General features: G+C 39.8%; 1 protein-coding gene across 2 annotated transcripts in view; it reads left to right on the top strand.

The window, feature by feature from the left end:
* NRG3 (neuregulin 3) overlaps positions 1–20,909 on the top strand; it is a 1,098,053-nt gene that overhangs the window by 1,246 nt on the left and 1,075,898 nt on the right. The gene's annotated exons all lie outside the window — the stretch shown is intronic.

Genomic DNA, 20,909 nt, shown 5'->3' on the forward strand with positions numbered 1-20,909 from the left:
TCCATGGCGAAGGGCTAAAGTGATCACCTCCTACCCTGCCCATGGCCATTCCAAGGTGCAGAAACGGATTCTGTGGCCGCCGAGAGTGAGTTAACTAGGGGGAATTATGAAGGGAGCCCTGCAGAGCTGCCGCCTCTAGGGTCCTGAGGGAGGAGGAGTTTTTTCAGCGCTGCCAGGCGTTTGCTTTGTTCGTTTCCCAAAGGTGGAGCGTGAACCTCGTCTCCCCTCCCTATATGCCTGAAAAATTTAGGCAAAATGGGACAGAGTTCTGTGCACTCAAGGGTGAGAAAATCAACTCATTTGAAACAGGTCAGTCTTTGAATGTAGCTTCTTCACCCTTGGCTCAGTTGCTGCCACTACTGGCCAGTTTCCCCAAGCATGACAGCTTTCTATCTGTCTGGGAGGTGTATATTTTCCCTATACCTTTATACATGTTTTAGATGACTAACTGACCTCCCAGCACCCTCCCACCACCTCACCTTGTTCTTATTATAAGGAAATTTTAGGAAGGTTCTTAATCTGACTATCTATCAGGATCTGAGAACGGTTTGTGCAACCTGTGAAGGTTATTTAGGACAAACCCCCAGCCTGCCAGTTCAAGTTCTGTGCAAGGCTTTTCTCCAAAAACTGCCTGGCTCTGCCTTCTTTATACTGTATTTCTGTTTTGAGCCATAACATCTGGAGGGGAAGCAAGACTGCTCATCATTAACTCTTGAGTAGGAGTACCAAGCTTTCAGTCATCTGGCAATTTTTCATTTCTCTGACCTGTGGTCTTAGCTGGGGTGTTATTTAATCCTTGAAACTTTTTTGGTTTTGGATTTGTTGTATTTGTGGCTAAAGTCCAAGGAGAGATATTCCTTATGCTTTTACTCTGCTTTGGAAAAAAAAAAAATAGGCCAAAAGATAAACTGAGAGACAGGGGAGGGGAAGGGAGGGAATCTGCCACAAACCAGAATGGCAGTCAAACTGGTAACTTGCTGCTTCTCTCTCCTTTGGCTGAAGCAGTCGTTTTTGAGAGCACATTTTCTCAGGAGGTGTGTAGAGGTTTCTCTCAACAAATCTAGCTGCTTGAGTTTTGTGGATGAGTAAAGGATGTGCAAGTGTATGTGCAAACGTATTCAATGGATTGAAAATAGATGCGTTTATCTTGAAGACCCCAGGTTTTTTATCTTTTCTTTTGTTACAGTTGATATGAATAATGGAGTGTGGATGTACTTCTCAGCCTTGTGTGTGTGTTGGGGGGCTTGCATATGGGGGGATATTCCATATTCTTTCTGAATTGATTTCCTTGCTTTCCATTCCAGAGGTTTTTAAAGAAAAACCCAAGGTAATTATTTTCTACTCCTCCATGCTCCCTTCCTACATTCTGTAGAAGGGAATGGCAGCCTGTTTAATAAATAATGATTATTGACACGGCTCTCAGCCCCAAGGAGTAGGGTGGTGGTGGTGGGGGGAGAATCTGTAAATGGTATCAGTGTTCACTTAGACATAGAAGCAGTATTTGTTTTATGTGTATCTGAGGTTCAGCTCTTGCTCTTTTTTAAACCTTCAACAAGGAGTTGAATTAAGGGATTTGCAAGTATGCAAATCCAGCAGAAACTGACCTGGTTTGCCTATATCAACAAGGGAAATTTTAATGAAAGGAAGATTATGTAGTTTCCGTAAAAGATGAGTTTAAATAGGTAGGTTGTATGAGTCCAAGATTGTAGGATGATTAACAAAAGGAAATAAAGATTTCATTTGAGGGGTCATCAGTACTGCTGAAAAATGGGCTGAATATCTTGCATTTATATTTTTCACTTGTTTCGATTATGTCGCCAAAGTTCCCAGGAAATTCCGCCCCCCCCCTTTTTTTTTCTAGCTCCTACTTCCAGACTTCAGTAGATTTTTTCTTTTTTTTTAAGTGAAAGGCATGGATTGTGTTGTAGCACCTGAGGACAACTAAGAATGATGCTTTTTTTTTTTTTTCCCCTTGAGACTAACTCACAAATTCTTTAATTGCCAGGGTCTATGGTTTTAAATTGAACACAAGGCGTATAGAATGAATGTCTTTGCGCTCGTCTTAGGTCAGTCAGAAGGATCCTGTCTGTAAAGGCAGCACAGCTCTGGAGTGGAAGAGGCTGGTTCACTCTAGAATAAACACCCTTGCTAATGGGTAATAGGATTTTTGCAAAAGCAGAAAGCTATATTTGCTATGGGAAGGCCCAGTTTAGGAGACTGTTTCTAATTTTCTGTAGGATTAAAGGCAAAGAAAGATTGAATTTGAAAGGCAGAGGGAGGAGAAGGGGGGTTTGGAAGTTGACTCTTCTCATCCTGCAACCTTTAGAGCATGAGCCAGACCAGAACTTTCTTCTGTGTTACTGGGGTCTCTTGGGTTCCCAAATAGTTGCCCAGGACTTGCCTTTCCTTCAGATGCTTTAAAAACAAATATCTTTAACACACTGCCTTTAAGAGATTATTTCCCCCCAAATGTCTTTGAAGCATTTTACAGCTGTAAGTGTAGGGTTAGTTTACACATTTTTTTTTAGTCCAAAGGGAGGTTTACTGCAGACAGTAGAGGAACAGTGATTTTGACCAGTGTGTAAGCAACCTTTTATGGCACATTGAATTGTATTTGCAGACTTGAAAGGCAGATGCATATGCAGAATGCTGTCAGTGCACATGTGGATTGCTATTTTACTCAGCAGAAAGCACTGTTTAACAGAAGACCAGAGTCCTTGGCTAAATTCAAGTACTAAAGACAAAGAGCCACTTTCAATGGGTTATTCTTTGGGTCATATTTGGAAGGTACATAGCTAATTCCAATGAGTAAGATCACAAATCTTGAATAGTGTATTTAGTAAAGAAATAAATATAAAGTGTATCATTGATGTTTAAACATGGTGGGGTGATAATTTTAGTGTAACCAAGTCTGCTTAAATCAAACTTTACCCAAACTTGTAATTTTGAAGAGTTCCATTGATAACATTGACAATTTTCTTATCTATCCTCTTTCTTTTTATAAATTTATTTATTTATTTATTTTTGGCTATGTTGGGTCTTTGTTGCTGGGCTCAGGCTTTCTCTAGTTGAGGCGAGCGGGGGCTACTCCTTGTTGTGGTGTGCAGGCTTCTCATTGCGGTGGCTTCTCTTGTGGAGCACGGGCTCTAGGCACATGGTCTTCAGTAGTTGTGGCACGCGGGCTCAGTAGTTGTAGCTCGTGGGCTCTAGAGCGCAGGCTCAGTAGTTGTGGCGCACGGTCTTAGTTGCTCCGCGGCATGTGGGATCTTCCCGGACCAGGGCTCGAACCCGTGTCCCGTGCATTGGCAGGCGGATTCTTAACCACTGCACCCCCAGGGGAACCCTTACCTATTCTTTTAAAACATCTTCAGTCTTTCAGTAAAAGTACTCTGAGTTGCTTTATAAGCAGCCTCAGGTATAATTTGTTTAAATAAAGTTTACTCCTATGTTGTCTTCTATCTATTGATGCATGAATCGAGGCCTTCAGAGGAATTCCAACATAGAAAGGACTGACCCCAATCATGTATGGTAGCCAAAGTGAGAGGATTCAGAGTTTGAGATCAGTATTCCTTATGAAATCCAGTTGAGAGCTTTCTTTATGAGCACATGCTGCAGCCTGAGTATGTTTTGATTTCCTTTGGCCTTAATACAGGATTACGAGGCTTTTCTGCTTTAGTCAATTATACTGTACATTTTACTCTTCAGACACTTACCTTTTGCTTCATGATCCTAACAGAAAAAAAAGGGGGGGGGGGAGGGGTGTGGGCATAGAATCGGCAAAAGGCTCTTTTTAGAGCGCTGTTAATTTGGTCTCAGTGCCTTGAGGCTGTGGTTGAAGCCTTCCTCCTCCGCTACTCGTGACTGAGCTAGAAGGGGTTGGCAGTGCTAATTGAGAGCTCCTTTTGCATGCTTGATTGGTGAATCCAGCCACCTTTGTATCTGTGCAATTTCCCGGACAGCCTTTATTTTTTATTTTTATTTTTTTTAACACAGTGTTGATCCACATATTTGTCAGAAAGAAAAACAAACAAACAAAAAAAGCTGGTGTGTGGCAGCTTCTCTCTGTTACTAAAGAAACCAACTTTTCTAAATCCAGGTTGAAGCCATAAGCAAGAGTGTCGGTGCAGAGTTTGAAAGCAGTGCCATCCTGGGAGGTCTAGTGTTTGGAGGAAAAAGATCTCTCTTCCCCCTGGCATACTCTCCTGGCTCTTCCCCCTCTACACAGCGCAATGAGATGAAGGATGATTTTCAGCTCCCTTCTTATGTAGAAATTCTTTCCTCATAACCTCTCCTATCCAGTGCCAAACATATCTCAATATTCTATCTCAGGTGTCAAAAATGGAATGTGAAAGTTGGCCCTGAAATATGTAAGAGCGAGGAAAGAGCCATAAATCTAAGTCTGTAAAATGCATTTGAATTGCTTGTGAATAGAACTGAAATTCATTTTTCTCCCTTTGAATCTGTTTTTATCTTCAGACTTTTGTGTTGGGTGAGGCACAGAGCTGGTACTGCCTTGGCAAATACCACTGAGACATTTTTGGATCCTAGAAATTTTACTTGTCTATACCCAAAAAAGTGTTTCCTCCAGAACCATGTACATATGGAAGGCAGGATGGAGGAATAGACTCAGTTTAAAGCTTTGTAATATCAGGATGAAAATGTACCTAAATCCATTCATGTGATTATTAATGAAAGTAGTAGGACACATGGTTAGTTTGGTTTTCCATTTTTACCACTTTTTCTCTGAGGACTTCAGGTACTCCTGCCTTACCCAGTCTTTTAAAGAATTGGATCTACATGGCTTTGTCTGAAGGCCCCTTACAGACTTTTGATTATTTTATTTTAGCTCTTTATTTCTTAGCTTATATTATAAGCAGTAGTCATTAAAATAAATTTTCTTAGATATTCTTAACATTGCCCTGTCATTTCAAGTTGTTTTAAAAGTCAACCCTTTTGATAAGACATGTTAGATTAAGTTGATGTAGAATCTTCAGGAAAAAAACTACCCATTTATGCAATTGAGTTATTAAATTGTCTTGGTGTTTTATTTTTTAATTAAAAAACATTTTTTTTGAAGATTCCAAAAACTCGGTGGAAGACTAATGGCCATTTATTGTCCCACATAGATTGATTTACAAATCATGCTAATTTTGGCAGTACTTATTATCTGATTCCATAAAACAATTGTACAGTTGAATATGCGCTATTATATACATTCATATAGTTATGTTTTTGTAATGTCATGTTTTGATTTTTAAATTTATTTTAATGAATATTTATTAAACCCTGATTTGGGGTATTACTATGCTGGTAGTTAATTTTAAAAGTCTATAAAAGTAATGGTTTAAAAAACAGAAAATTAAAATAAAACTTCAAATGTATACAGCATTCATTCTCCCATATCTTGGACATAGGCGTTTTTTTGAATGTGTCTCTTAGTTTGAACTTAGCGTCTTTTTCTTTTTCTTTTCCATAAGCCACACCTCTAATTACTTGTTTCTTCTTCAAAGACACTGGTGAAGGAATTTTAACCCAGATTTTTCATAGATACTATAATATCCCCCCTGCCCCGGAAATCTTTTATAGTTTTTTTTTCTTTTACAGTTTTCTTGCCCATATAATTCAAAGTAATTTTCTTCCTTCCTTCCTTCCTTCCTTCCTTCCTTTTTCTTTCTATCTCTCTCTCCCTCCCTCCCTCTCTCTCTCTTTCTTTCTTTCTTTCAACAACTCACCGTTCGGAGTTTCTTCAAAGCATTCAGCTATGTTTTAATAGAAATTACAGTTATCTTTCATTTCTACAATCATTGGCTTTCATAAAATTTAACTAAATTACATAATCGCAATAAGAACAACTGATATAAACAGGTTTGTTACCGCCATTGAGTGTTGGTAAGCATACAACCCAAAAGGAGTTTACAGAGGTGTGCAGGCTTCCTTCAGGTTTACCTGCTGGCTGTGACCTTCTCACAGTGCAGTGGCCCTGACAGTGTCCATCACACTGGAGGAGTGGTGACAGCAAGCTGGCTAAGGATTAGGAAAGTGCCTCCTTTGTAGGCAATAGTATTGAAAATGTAAGTCAGTCATGACCATGTATTTCAGGAACTTCAGTGGGCGGATGACAACATTTGGTATAGAAAGAAAAAAACCAAAAAACCTGTAGCCTTGAATACCATGATAACTGTGCAACCTCAAAGAACCAGTTTATTCTCTCTGAACATTAACTTCCTCCTCTGGGATTATGAGGGGGTGATGATAATAACCTGCTTCGTATACCACTTCTAAAAGAGCTTATAAGCTGCAAACGCTCTACTGTTTTTATGTCAAGAGAAATGGGAAATGGATAGACTAGATAGGTATTTTCATCCAAAACCACATTAGGCCATTGAATTCAGTTGAAATATTGGAGCTAGTTTGCTATATCTAGCTTGAGGGATCTTCCATCACAAGGAGGGATGATTATTCTTGCATGCCCTTGGATCTCTCCTGTATTCCTCTCTGATACCCTGACACACACAATAGAATATGGTGTGGAAATCTCCCTCAAATCACCTTGGAAGTTTAATCACAAACTGGAGCCCACCATTTCTCATCCTTTGCTTGGTAGATGGTTCTGTAGTCTGTTTTGCACATATGTTTCTCAAAGAGAGGAACTGAAATTTGGGAGAAAATGAGTGAGATTGTTGAATTATAATCATCTGGAAATCTGAAATCCGCAAGAATCTGAAGATTTTTGATGAAAGAAAGGATGTGCTTATGGTTCCTTTTAGTTCCATTCCCATACTGTCTTATTGTCATTGAATCTTTGGAGTTTGGAGAGAACTTTGGTAAAAATGGATCATGTCTGCATTGCATTCTCTTCCCCCTCTTAATTGAAGAGTTATTGTGGTTTAGATTCCAGAGGATTAATGGCTTGCTTGTGCCCATCAAAGAGCTCTTTTAGATGTATACTTTGTACTTCAGGGAACTTTAATATTAGCATTTTGAAAACATCTTGTTTCGAGTCTGTGTTTTTTGGAAACTTCATCCTGAATTATATTTCAAAGTATTACTTCTTTTTGTTATGAGCCTTTATTTTTCAAGACATGTTGGTGATTGTACATAAATCATAGATTGCCATTCCCAGGCATACAAAGAGGCTCGTCAGAAACAAGTCTGTAAACTGAATTCAGAATTTAGTTTAATAATAGAAGTTCAGCAGCTTCCAATGATAAGATTTTGTCTTTGAGGACTTTTCCTAGAAGTGATAGTATGTATCATGGATGCAATATACACTGTAAGACCAAGAAAAAAATCTTCTGAATCGATGCAACTGCTTTAGCAGTAATACATTACAGCCAGGGTTATGAGAAGAGAATTTTTATGCTAAGCGTTTGATAAGAACTCTTGAACATATTAGCCTACTTCCTAAGATACCCTTCCTGTGACTACATATGACCTTTGGCCTGATCTTCCAGTGAATTGCCAGCGAGTTAGAATTTCACTAAGAGAAAATCACACCCTTATCATCATTTTGGGTTCAGACTCTAATTGATTTCTGTGCCTTGAATTTTACTTTTAGACATGGGGAAGAATTCTTCACAGAATCTCAGTCATGGAAAGGGCTTGAGAATTTAGGTAATAACTAGAGCTGCCATTTGTCGAGTTTTACTATGTACTAGGAGGGTCCACACTTTACATACTTTGTCTTATTTATTTATTGAAACAAGGATTAAAAGACAGGCATTTAGGCCTGTAGCCTAGTCTGATTATCTAAATTATGCAGGTAATCGAGCTGGGCTTAGATTGGTTATATAATTTGCCTAGGACATGTGTAAGTGGCATAGTTTGAAGAATCAGGAAGATGGGAAGATCATTTCATAGGTAATCTCTGCCCACTTTAAATCCTAAGGCATTGACACAGTGTTGATATATCTATGTATATTACCTGTTTCAAGCCCCTAGCTCATAGCCAGTGACATTTGCCATTATAAACTGCATAAATGGTACATCTGCTCATACCTGTTCTTTGCTATAGTAAAGGGAGCCTTTAATAACCAGAGAAATTTCCCTGGTTTCCAGTACAAGGAGAAATTCAGGGAGATAGTTCAACAAAAGATAAAGAATGTGTTCTTCTAAACTTCTATTCCTTGATCTTCTTAACTCTCTATTTCCTCCTGTGGCTGCTTATAGGTGATTCAATAGAACAGTGACAGAAAACAGTTACAGACTTTATTTCTCTGCTTCCTGAAATCTAGCCAAAAATGTCCTCTCTGCTTATTCTAAACTTGCTTTTGATTGCAGTGGTTACTGCATCGTATGCTGAGAGTGGCCTGTGGAAACGTGTCAGGGAGCATTTGGAGTAACAGCCTTGAGGTTCTCCTGACCCTAAAATACCAACCCTACCAAGTAAATGTTGGGTGTTGCATGTATGCAGTGTTTCCTGCAGAGCGGCTGAATTCTCTTTTGGAACCATCCTGCAGGTTACCCACCATTGTCTAGCCCATGGTACTTAGAAGAGGAACTTTGGTGAGACCCTGATAGTCTGCCAAAGATACCACCAACTGGACCCAATCATTACTTACTAGTTTGATTTTGATGTGTAGCAAGGGTCCCTAAGAACAGATTTTCTGAAGGTTAAAATGGAAGATGATTGTGATGTTTACTTTTGCTAACTCATAAAAAGAAAACAGAAATAGATCAAATACTAAGATCAGGTTATATAGTCTTTGAATAGCTATGCTGAAGGGTAGGAATACTGTAACGTCAGGAAACCAGTATTGTCAAAATCCCATAAGACTGTGAATGACTTCTATAGGCTAAGAATGACGCTGTACTCATAAGGAAGAGAGGGAATGAGATTGCTTACCCAAACTTATTGTTAAACAAAAGTTTTTGTCAGCGTGATGGCAAAATCTAGAGACTCTAGGAAAAGAAAAGTGAAAATGGGGTGCAGCAATGTTTATATTAAACACTGTCTTGACTGAATTCCATTTAACTGAGTCTTCAGTGTGAGATTCTTTTCTGTGTTAAAAAAAAAAAAAAAACTGACAAATGCCCTCTTCATGCCAAACGGTCACAGTTGGTAGGGCTTCTGCCTTCAACAAATGAGAGGTGTGTTTTCCAAATGTTAGTTGTATTAGCTCCCAAACCTATTTAAGCTGGTTGTTCTTGTTACTGTAGTTAAGTAATGTATTTAAATAATATTCAAACCAATGAATGAATTGTGGTTTTTATTAGAACTAAGTTGGTTACTTTGGATATACTCCATAAAGAGAAGTCACTGAAAAAAATGCTTTTTGAAGACGTTGTGAGTAATTTTAAGGGAAAATATATTTATATATCCATAAGAAGTCTGCACTTGGATGGTTCCACATGTGGCTTTAGGTTCACATTCCTCAGTAAATAAATTGAAACTGAAAAAAAAATCACAGTATACATTTGCGGTGTGGTTTTTCACAAGAAAGGTAACAGAAATTTATTCAGTGAAAAGTCTTGAATACCACAGCCAAATATTTGGCAAGTGAATGTGCGTTTGTATGTTTTAGGTTCAAATAAAAGAAATAATAAATAAAATAAATTTTACTTTCCCCATGTGATAGATTTACCAAGCCATTGATTCGTGTTTTTAATAATTTTAAATATATTGGAAAATGTTTACTACATAATTATCTAAAACTTCTTGGGTAGAAAATTATATAAGATGCTGATTATATAAAGCTATGTCGACTAATAGATTTAATAAGTAGTAACTATAGTCAGGGAAAGTATGCAGAATTGTTAATGGTGATGATGTCTGGATTGTGGAATAGGAATGCCATTTAATTTATTGCACTTTGCTGTAGTTTCAAAGTTTAATGGTCATGAATTATCTCTCTAATTAGAAGTTATTAAACTTTTGAAAAAGTAAAGAATAAGATCCATGAATCAGTTCAATTATTGGTCTTGGTTCTGTGAAGATTTTTTTTTCTAGTCTAGGAGTTTGTGTCTTCACTGGTGGTGTCAGCATTAAAGTGTTGGCTGAGTTGGGTTCCTGCTGTGAAATGCAGATGTGGAGAAATAGAAATGCATTTCATTTGCTCATGGGAAGTAATGCCTTATTGAAGGCAGTGTCTTACCCTGGGCCTTGGATTATTAGCCTTGATCTTATAAGGATGAAAAAGATGGTAGCTTTAGTGTGTTACTTAATGGCTCTTCCAGTCTGCAGAAGTTGGGCCGTCTTTAGTAGTATTGCTAAGGATGGATGTAGCCTGTAGAAATCAACCAGTTGTGGGTATACTAACCAATTACCTGGTCTTTTTTAAGGATCAAATGACAGGAAAATGCAAAGGCTAATTTGTAGCGCTGGGTCTTATAAGGGAGGGCTTAGGTCACATACGAACAGGTGGGATGACCAATTCAAAGATTTACTAGATGCTGTAAGCCTCTCAAAGAATCATAAGGTGTTTATTCACATAAAAAAGGTAGGTGGTTGGAAAGAGGTAATTTGTAGGACACATGGTCTTTAATTTGGTCATGAGCTGTGCTCAAAGTCTTTTAAGATAGCTCCTCAATACATCGGTGAGCAAAAAGAGAACAAAAAAATGATTCTGTATATATAATGTTAAACGTTAGAAGTCAAGATAGTGATTGTCTTTGGGAAGGCGGCAGGTAGTGACGGGAAGAAGGCCGAAGATATGGGGCTTTAGGATATTGGTAATATACTAATGATCTGGGTACTTATCACATAGGTGTGTTCTTTTTCCCAGAATTCACCAAGCTGCATGCTTATGATTTGTGCACTTTTTATATACATCGGTACAAACTTAACTGTATAAAAGAACTCTTTCAAAACATTCCTTTGGCCTACACTTCATGTTCCCAGGGTGGTAGCCCGAATGTGTGGATCGTTCCATTTATAGACACTGGATTGTAATTCTCAGTGTTTGTTGTTTATGCCTCACAGTCTAGTAAAGGCAAAGAGGGTCTTCGCAGCTTCAGCAGCTTCCTTTGTTCTCAGGATCCTGGCTTAGTGAGATGCCCACACTCCTTTTCAATTTTATCCTTTCTGAATGGACACCTTGTGTTTATATTACATAAAATTTTCTATCACAAGAAAGGAGTGTTGCAGGAGTGTTTCTGATACAGCATAAGTTACCATGCTTTTCACACATCTTACACATGTAAACCATACTTATTTCCAAGAGTGACTTTATACATACAGTTCTGCAAGCATTAGAGTGCGTGATACAAGAGAAAGCCAATTCGTTATCTGCATTTATGGTTTTGTCGAGGAGCCCACAACTTATATTCCAGCGAATAATTAAGTGTAATGTGTGATTCCAACTGAAAAATATATTAAGCCCTTTCAGAAAGTAGTGATGAGAGCAGGCATAGGTAGTTTCAAGGGAGAATTTGTTTAGGCAGAGAAATGGGCAGGTGAGGCCAGGGGAGTGAAAGGTCATTAACAAACAGGTTACCGCTTTAAAGGGACATAACAGCTGGCTCACATCTGTGTGTCTGGCCTGGTGGGCATAGAGGACCTCTTGGAATTAACGAAACAGCTTCACCTTTTCCTTAGGGCAGGGCCTGACTCAGGAGGGAGGATTTGGGAGGACTTTGCTAGGCTGCCATGCGAAATCACAGTCACGGTTGGTTCAAGGAATGTGCACAGTAATCTGTGTTATTTTCACAAGATGCAAGGTCTCCAGGATGACTTAGAGGGAGGAACAAGCAACAAATTGTAAAGATTCTCCAAGGCTAATTTGTCCCACGTCATTTAGGTATGGTCTTGACTCGTGCTGAATCTGTTTGAGTATTGACTTCATTCCAGTGCCTCTTCAAAGTGCTGCAAGAATCAGTAGAATTGATGTGTTTTAAAATGTTTAGTTTTTGCATCGTCACATCAACACAGCCCTAGATTTAACCCAAAATAGTAGCTTTCAGATATCTAAAAATTTGCAAGTGGAGACCCAAGGAGAATAACAAGAAGATATGCTTGATTTTTACTGCTTCGTCTTAATTAACCTGTGACTTAAGATTTTCTGGAGGCAAGAAGCTACTCTGTGAATTGATTGCCATGCCATCCCTCTTGTTTCATCTGAGGTCGTCTTTCCAGAAGCCACTCAGCACCTTTTGGGATTGAGTGCTGACACTGCATGACATTCAAAAGGCAAAGGCACTGTTGATGCCCTGTGTGCACTCATCACATGGTGGGGAATGAGAGGGGGGAGAAAGACACTGATGTCTCAGGAACCCTGAGGATGGATGTCTGGCTGGCCTGCCAGAGAGCTTCTCTTGTAGATGCAGGAACTACAGCCGTTCATTTACATATCGACAGCTAAAATTAGTTGTGTCACCCCACCTTGTTCACCATAAAGAAGAACCTTCAGATTAAAATCAGATTCATCACTCTTGCGGGCTTACTTGGTTGCCCCTTGTTACCAGATAGAGGGGCTATAACACTGTGTAAGTGCGAATGTTAAATTAGTATTAAGAGCCAGTGGTGTCTCTCCTATATTTCTTACTGATCAGATAATTTTCACTAATGTCAACATTTATAATAAGCCAGTTGACATATACTATTGTTATTTGCTTGGAATATTCTCAGTTTATCTGTTTTTTTTTTTTTGACTTAGATAAGGGTAATTTTTTTTAAATTTTTTTTTAGTTATTTGTTTAGGCCTTTGTGTATTTGATCAGAAGAGATTTTTGAAAGGAAGGCAGCAAAGCTGTAACAAAGTCAGTATTAAATCCGTGTTTCTCCTTTATCATTTGGTTTTTAAGCTTCTAAGTGACCTTCTGTGGTACCACATTGATGCTCATCTTTCATCATGAGCAGCTCTGAGTAATTTATGATAAATAATGAAATGTTGTTTCCTACAGTGCACTGCAAATGGCTGAGTGTTACAAAAGTCTAAAGAGCTGTATTACTTCTAAATGATTAGATAACACAAAAATGTTAACCCTAAAGAAAAAAGGTCCGGTAGCACATGCTGCTTGCTAAGCACAGTTCTTCCTGCCTGGTACCTTCTGATAGGCTTTGTGCATCTGAACTCTGCAGGGACTGGCGTCTGAACAGTTATCTTCTAGAATAGCAAGGAGAGGTTTATGCCTTTCAGCTAGTTGGGTTGGCTAGGAGCAATAGTGGTTTGTTTATTTGGAGTGGGGGAAGGGAGGAACTTGCAAAATTTGTTTACAATTTGAAACCTTTAATGAATTTTAAAAAATGGTGTTACCAGTGGCAAGGACTTGGATGCTAGGATGCAACAATTTGAAATGTTTTGTTTGAGCACAGATATTGAAAATGGATATTAAAAAGCAAACATTAAAATGATTTTATTGGAACAAAGCTTTATAGATGCTTTAAAAAAATTATATAGGTGTTTTTTCAAAATTAACTCTTATCAGTGTTGCATTTTCTCTCATCCACATGTACAAAAATGGAGACATGGCAAACATATATCTGATTTGTAACTCTCAGCTTTCTTGTCATACTCTGTAATGTATTAGTACAGTTGTTAAATGTTGTCCATAGTGAATATGTGTGTTCTCATCCTTGTTGCCATAAAATAGCTGCATATCTACGTGTTAGGGTTTGAAGCCTTTAATTGCCAGGTACAGAAAGTCTTTATGTACTACATCCCATTGTGAAAATTGAATTAAATTGCTGGTCAGGGAGCTCTTTATACTGCCAAGAGAGTCTCTTTGTGAGCAAAACGTAGAGAATGGTGGTCTTTGGCCAGTGGTACTTCTAAACTCAAACACTTTGCTGAAGTTTGCCATAGGACTTCCTCACATTTCCCCAGACATTATTACTTTGCCAAATGAAATCATCTGTTCCCCCTACCAGAACTGCTTTCTTTCTTCCAGATATCAGCTATGAGGTATGAAATGAGTTGCATAAAAATAAATCACACATACTGCATTTTGGAAAGTGTACCCAACTGTTCCATCAGTTATTCTTCACTGCTGTGCTGGGAAGTCCATTTTAACCTCAATTATCAGTTACATGCAATCAGTTGAACCTTTGGACCTTGCCAAAATAGACATGGTTTCATGCCAGGAAAATCAGGCTGTTTGAATGTTCTAGAATATTTTTGCTTTAGACGAAAAAGGGTTGTTGTCCTGTCCCATGGGAGAGAAAGATTCAAGGAAAGAAAGCTGTTTGATGCATGGACTATATGGCTCCCCTTCTTGACCATCTACCATCTAAAGTTTGGTGTAGGTAGCACTGTAGCATTAGCACTACAGTCCACTTCAGGCATCTGAGCAAGGACTCTGAAGTTTATAGATTATCCAGGATTTTTTTAAAAAAAATAAATAGACTTATTTATTTATTTGGCTGTGTTGGGTCTTCGTTGCTGCGTGCGGGCTTTCTCTAGTTGCAGTGAGTGGGGGCTACTCTTCGTTGTGGTGCGTGGGCTTCTCATTGTGGTGGCTTCTCTTGTTGCAGAGCACGGGCTCTAGGCACACGGGCTTCAGTAGTTGTGGCGCACGGGCTTAGTTGCTCCACGGCATGTGAGATCTTCCCAGCCAAGGGTTCAAACCTGTGTCCCCTGCATTGGCAGGCGGATTCTTAACCACTGCGCCACCAGGGAAGTCCTATCCAGGCTTTTTTAAAATCTCCATATGCCTAGTCTACCACTTCCTCTCTGATGCTCCACCATGTTGTAAACTGTGAACAAAAGAATCTGATGAACAGGAGGTGATTTCCATGGAGCCTAGGGAGAGGCTAGAGAGTCTCACCCTAAGGAAGTTTATGTTCCTCTGTATAAGCTTGTTAATTCTTACTTTTTTTTTTTGCTTCCAAGGAAAATTGGAAATAAGATAATTAGAAGAGTGGTTTTCAATGGGAGAAAAGTAATTAAGGCACAGTGGGAAGGCCACTGGGCCTGGTTTAGGAATGTAGGCCTACTGCTGTCACTCAGTTGTTTGACACCTCAGGGTAGACTCCTCAAGCTCTGAAATCTCAGGTTTTTCTGTAAATGAGGCTGTTGGACAAGGCATTCCCTGAGTGTCCTTTTGGCAAAGAATCCCTGAGGCCAAGTTATAAATTTGAGATGAAAATATTAGTGGAATTATTTGGTTACTAATTCTGCTGGCTTTTCCCCCGCCCCACCACCAGCCCCCTTTCTCTCTCTTTCCCTCTCTCACATATGTAGGCATACATACATATACACACAGGGGTATTTTGGGGGCGGGATATTTTTGGTGGGATATTTTGCAGTTCAGGATTTAGTAACCCCCATGTTTCAGTGTGCTGCATAGGTGTGACTTGCTTACATCCTAAAGTCCAGGGAACTTTGCTTGTTTACAATTTTAAAAAAGAATTCCTTATCCTTCCCCTGACAGATGTAGAGCTTGGTAGCCAGCTGTAGGTCTGTTACTGCAAAATATATATAGACATACATAGAAAAGTAAATAGATGCCAAAAATAGAGGTATGAGGAGGCCCGCAGGAGTTACTGGCACACACAAAATATTTCGTTTGGAAGTATAAATAAATTCATCCAGTTCTAGATATAATCACAATATCTTTCTCACTGAATTAAACAGAATTCCTAGTCGCCGAATTTTCCAGAGTGTTACAAGAAGAACAGAGGACTAAGGAGTGCTATTTCTAAGGCAGTATTATAAATGTGTCTAAATGTAAGGCATTATTTCCTGGCATGTTGGTTGGCATGGGGATTCTGATGTCAGAATGTGGTTCCATCTGTTAGATGTAACCTAGCTGTGCGTTAGAGCACAGCTCTGACCTGTGACAGAGTCAGAGTGACATGAATTCAAACCTGAGGTGGCTAATGTTGATATTTTACCTTTTTCTTAGAGCACCTTCCTCATTATTAAATAAGGCATGTTCAGTATAGAAAATTAGAAAATATAAGTAGTAAGAGGAAAAGTCAACTGAGTTCTACCATCCAGAATAAGAGAATTATTATCTTTTTGTCCAATATTAGACTAATTTTTTCCTCTGTGAAAATGTATTTTTTTCAAAAATGAAATTATACTCTAATATTCTTTTAGCTATCTTTTTGCACTTTATGTTAAAATATTTCTTTGTCGGGGCTTCCCTGGTGGCGCAGTGGTTGAAAGTCCGCCTGCCGATGCAGGGGACACGGGTTTGTGCCCCGGTCCGGGAAGATCCCACATGCCGCAGAGCGGCTGGGCCCGTGAGCCATGGCCGCTGAGCCTGTGCGTCTGGAGCCTGTGCTCCACAACGGGAGAGGCCACAGCAGTGAGAGGCCTGCGTACCGAAAAAAAAAAAAAATTTCTTTGTCAAAATATCTAAAACTCTATCTATAATGTGGTTCTGTGCTGAAGTATATGGCCGTACTAAAATATAATGAGCTTATCACCTGTTGAGAATTTAGTTTGTTTCAGCTTGGTCATAATTATATAAAATTCTACCCTGAACATCCACAGTATGGAATGAAAACTTTTGGCCAATATATGTGCCCCAAAACCATACGTTTTTAATCTGAATTCCTAAATTCTCATCCAGAAAGACTGAACAATTCACTTTCCCGCCATTATGGTGTCAGAATGCCCCCTCTTTCCATAACCCCTGCTTCCACTGTTGTAGGCGTTAACATATCATTGACAACAAAACAAGGAAACCAACAAAAAAAACCCTTTGCCAAGAGGATAGTTTTAAAACTGTATCTTGTTGGTATTCTGTCTTTCATTTCTCTAATTCAAATGAGAGTAAACATTTTAGATAGTTATTAAAATGGAAGGTGGATTTTGTTGGGGAGCTTCCCGGGCCTTTCGTGTCTGCATGCACTGTATGGCCAGATGCCTCTGCGCATCATCCGGGGCTTCATCCCACTGGGGGTGCTGCAAGGAAGAGCTGAGGATCAAAAGTACTAAACTGCCCAGTGTAATTTAGTAACAAATTTTCCTCCCCTTAAAACCCAGAAATAGTGTTGTGGATAGAAGGTGGGTCACGGTCATGGTCATAGTCACGAGGCTTCAGCAGATAAGGAATAAGGTGCAACTCTTCTTGACTAAGTGACCTTATGGGCTGCAGTACCTTGGGTTGTTTGCCTAAATGTTAACCTCTATGTCAGCCTGTACTAAATGTTAACCTGTACTTATATAGCTAGTAAGATTCTGACAAGCCTGAACACACACATACGCATAGACCAAAAATAATAATTCCTAAAAGTCCAGAGGGCTTCCATTGTAACTTTCTCCGTGAGTACAGACAATGCTTGGGGACAGTCCCCACGCCTTCCATCCCTGTCCTGTCGAGGATGTCCTCAGTGTTCTGCTCAGTAGTGTTTCCTTTCCACTCTTCTGCTTCATGGTGTGGATGCTGAGCTGGAGATGAGGCTCGGCTTCCAGGAAAGAATGGCGTCTTCTGCCCTGCACCTGGGCCTTGTGACAGCCGCTGCCTACTGCTGTTCCCATTAATAAGTGCCATGGAAACCCAGTGAGCTCCAGGGGTGGCAGAGAGGTGGGTGAGCATCAAATCACTAAAAGACCCTAGATTTTCAAGTGTCGTATTATAAAAGTAGAACCGGCTGAGAAGGAGCAGGGCCAGGCCAGCATCCTGTAGCCCCCCTGCTTTCTTGGCATCTGCTTCCCTTTGGCTGAGTCTTCTCCATGAGGAGCAGGGAGACTCCCTGCTCCAGTTTTCTGCATGGATTGGTCGGGCTGAGATGCCCCTTCTCTGGCATATCACTAACACTCAAACAAGAAATTGATTAATTTGACTTGGATTAAACAATCAGAATCTGTTAAGGCTTTGCTGATTATTGACAAATCTGTCCTTTGAGCTTTATGGTTTTAAGATCAAGTCAAGTTGCCTTAGCATCTGTCATGTTGTCCTTTTTTTTTTGAGTTAAAAAAAACCCTCAAAAATGTTATATCACAGATTGATAAATTCTAATGACACCTCCAAATTGACAGACAAGCATATTGAGATTATCAGTTCAAATATCCTCAGCAGTCTTAACCTCAGCTGCCCAAAGGGAAAGTCTACCAATTTAATCTGGCAGATTGTTTCTTGGATTCCATTTAATGTGGATGTTAACTTTCTGTTTTGTTTTCTGCTGTCTGATGCTATTACCATCTAATTAGGTTGAAAATCAGCTATTAGAATTGGAATGCATTTAAGAGTTGTTATTTTTCTTCTGATCACAGTAATACTCTTCAGGATGTGACTTATAGTCTGTGTGTACAGGTGGGAGTGTGGGTACTGTAGAACAGTGGTGGATGTTAAGTCTGGAAGATTAGGTTGAATCTAAATTTTGCCCCTTATTGGATACCTGAGCTTGATGGAGTCTGTCAATTTCCTCATCTTCAGAAGCTGAGATAATGGTTACATCTTAGCACAGAATGCTGCTGTGAAGTGGATCTGACAAACCAAGGTGCTGAACAGATTGATAACTTACACGTTGATAGCCAAGGGATGTTTGGATATATGAGAACTGGGGCAAATTGAAGTCATTATGAGAGGCCAAACTTTATTTATGTCACGGGGTAATGTTTTCCTTTTGGGATATTTTGTACAGTACTTAGGAACTGATAGTTTGCAAAGTAAAATTCAAGCTGGAAAGCACTGTAGAGAGGAAGAGACCGATGCTGTGAAAATTTAAATCCTACAGTGGTGTTGACTCAAAAAATATCAGTTTCCAGGCATCAGGACATGAATTTCTCAGCCTTTGAGAAAGGCAGACTCAACGAGCATGCCCTTTCAGTATGATTGCCCCAGAAATGTGGGATGCTCTGTTTGAAACTGAGCTCTGTGTCAATCCCTGATGTCTCAATTTCTGACACGCTAAACACAAGCAGAGAGAAAATGTGCTTCTGAGGAGTGGAGAACGCTCTCTCTCATTTTCTCACTATCCTGTCTCATGCCACTTCTTTTCATGTTGATTGTTCTCAAGAACTGATTCTTAGTGCTGAGTAAAGAACACTTTTCTAAAGCATTTCTTCCAAAGTATATCTTGATAGATTCTGCACACTATGAAGCAGGATTTCATTTGCTGAAATGATATAAGATGACTTATGTTTCTGGAGAAAGCTAAAATTTATCTCATTGACTTTTTCCTATTCTCATTTTCCTCTTTTCCATATAAATATTAAAAAAAAAAATCTGAGTATAGTAGATTTAATTTCCAGAGGATGAGACTTGAGGGCTTTGTTATCTCTGTTTATATTGAAACATTGTGTGATTTTAAAATGTTTATTGTGGCTTAAGGGGGAAATGTATCTGTTCAGATAAGTTAGTGACATGAACAACATGCCTGATTCCTCTTCCTCAGAGCTCTTATCCAGAACCTTCATTTTGCAGTGACTTTTTAAGCACCTGCTGTTTGCCAGATGCTGTTTTAGGTAGCCGGCTCCTGGGCTGCCGTAAGGATGAAGACTGATTCAAGCATTGACCCCCTGCAGCATTCTAGTGGGGGATTCATATAGGAACACATACATAATTTCTTGCTGATAGCTTTTTCCAGCGAGAAATGCTGAACAGGATCATAGGATAGAAAGTTTGAATTTACATAGGCATTCAGGGAGGCCTTCGCTGAGGTCATGGTTGTTGAACTGAGTCCCAAGTGTGAGAAGAAGCCAGCTATGGTAATACCCAGGACAGAAGTGTATCAGAAAGAGAAAAAATAAAGTTGAAAGGGCTTGAGGGACAGAAAAATGGCTGGTGTCCCTGGGCATAATGAGTATGCCTAAGAGTGGTAGGAAGTGAAGTGTGAGAGGTAGACAAATTAAGGCCCTTAAGGAACTTGGACTTTATTATTGTGATGGAAAACCAGGGGGGCTGTAGGTAAGGGAAGGCTTTAATATGTGTTATGTTTTTATCCCTCTGGATCCTGTGTGGAGCTGCGTTCTAGGGACTGCAGTTGCACACAGGAGACAGGTGAGAAGGCCGTTGCAGTGTTCCAGCCAAGAGATACAAGCAGCCTAGACTAGAGTGGAGACAGGTGCGGTGGGTGTGATGCACTGTCACATTGGATGTGCCCTACAGATTGGAAGAAGGACTTCTGTGAAGAGAATATGGGGTGAATGAATCAAGACTCCCTCCTCCATTTCGGTCCTGAGTAAGAGGGGGCGTGGTGGCATCACTAACTGAAATGGGCAGGATTGAGAGAGGAGCAGGATTTGGGGGTGGGGTATGGAGATGAAAGTTGTTTGAAGCATCCTGTGTTGTCTCTCCTTGTTAGATGCGCAAGTGGCTATTTTGAGATGGTAATTGGATAGAGAGTGTAATTGAGGAGAGTAGATGCTGCTGAAAGAGCATCAAGAAGGGCAGTGGGGGGCTTCCCTGGTGGCGCAGTGGCTGAGAGTCCGCCTGCCGATACAGGGGACGCGGGTTCGTGCCCCGGTCTGGGAGGATCCCACGTGCCGCGGAGCGGCTGGGCCCGTGAGCCATGGCCGCTGAGCCTGCGTGTCCGGAGCCCGTGCTCCGATTTATTATTCTTTATACCTATATATACACGTTTGTGTATTTTTGTAGGCATGAAATACTTCATTAAAAATAAAGACTGAAAAATATGAAAGACTTTAAAAATGAAGACTACTATTTACGTATAATAATAAAATTAGTGTAAAAAAGTATACAAAGAAAATGTTCTTTATTTCTTTCAGTGCCCCGTACAATCAGTGCTAATCTAAAAGGGCTATAATCCTACTGTGAAAAAAAAAAAAAAAAAAAAGGCAGTGGTGCAGGGGAGTGGATATGGGCACCTGTATCAGCAGGGAGGGGATACCCAGCAATGTGAATTGGGAGGAATTTCTCATAGTTGCAATGCAGTGAGGACGTTTTCCGTAGTTCTCAACCCTGCTTGCATTTGCATTTTGAATCCCATGGGGGAACAATAAACTATATATATATGTACCCATGCTCGGATCCCACCCTAGACCAATCAGAATCCTTTTTTAAAGGGGGGCAGGGGAGCGGCAGACTTCAGTAGTTTTTATAAAGTTCCCCAGGTG

This window comes from Lipotes vexillifer, unplaced genomic scaffold, assembly GCF_000442215.2.
Source record: "Lipotes vexillifer unplaced genomic scaffold, Lipotes_vexillifer_v1.1 scaffold674, whole genome shotgun sequence".
NCBI lineage: Eukaryota > Metazoa > Chordata > Mammalia > Artiodactyla > Lipotidae > Lipotes > Lipotes vexillifer.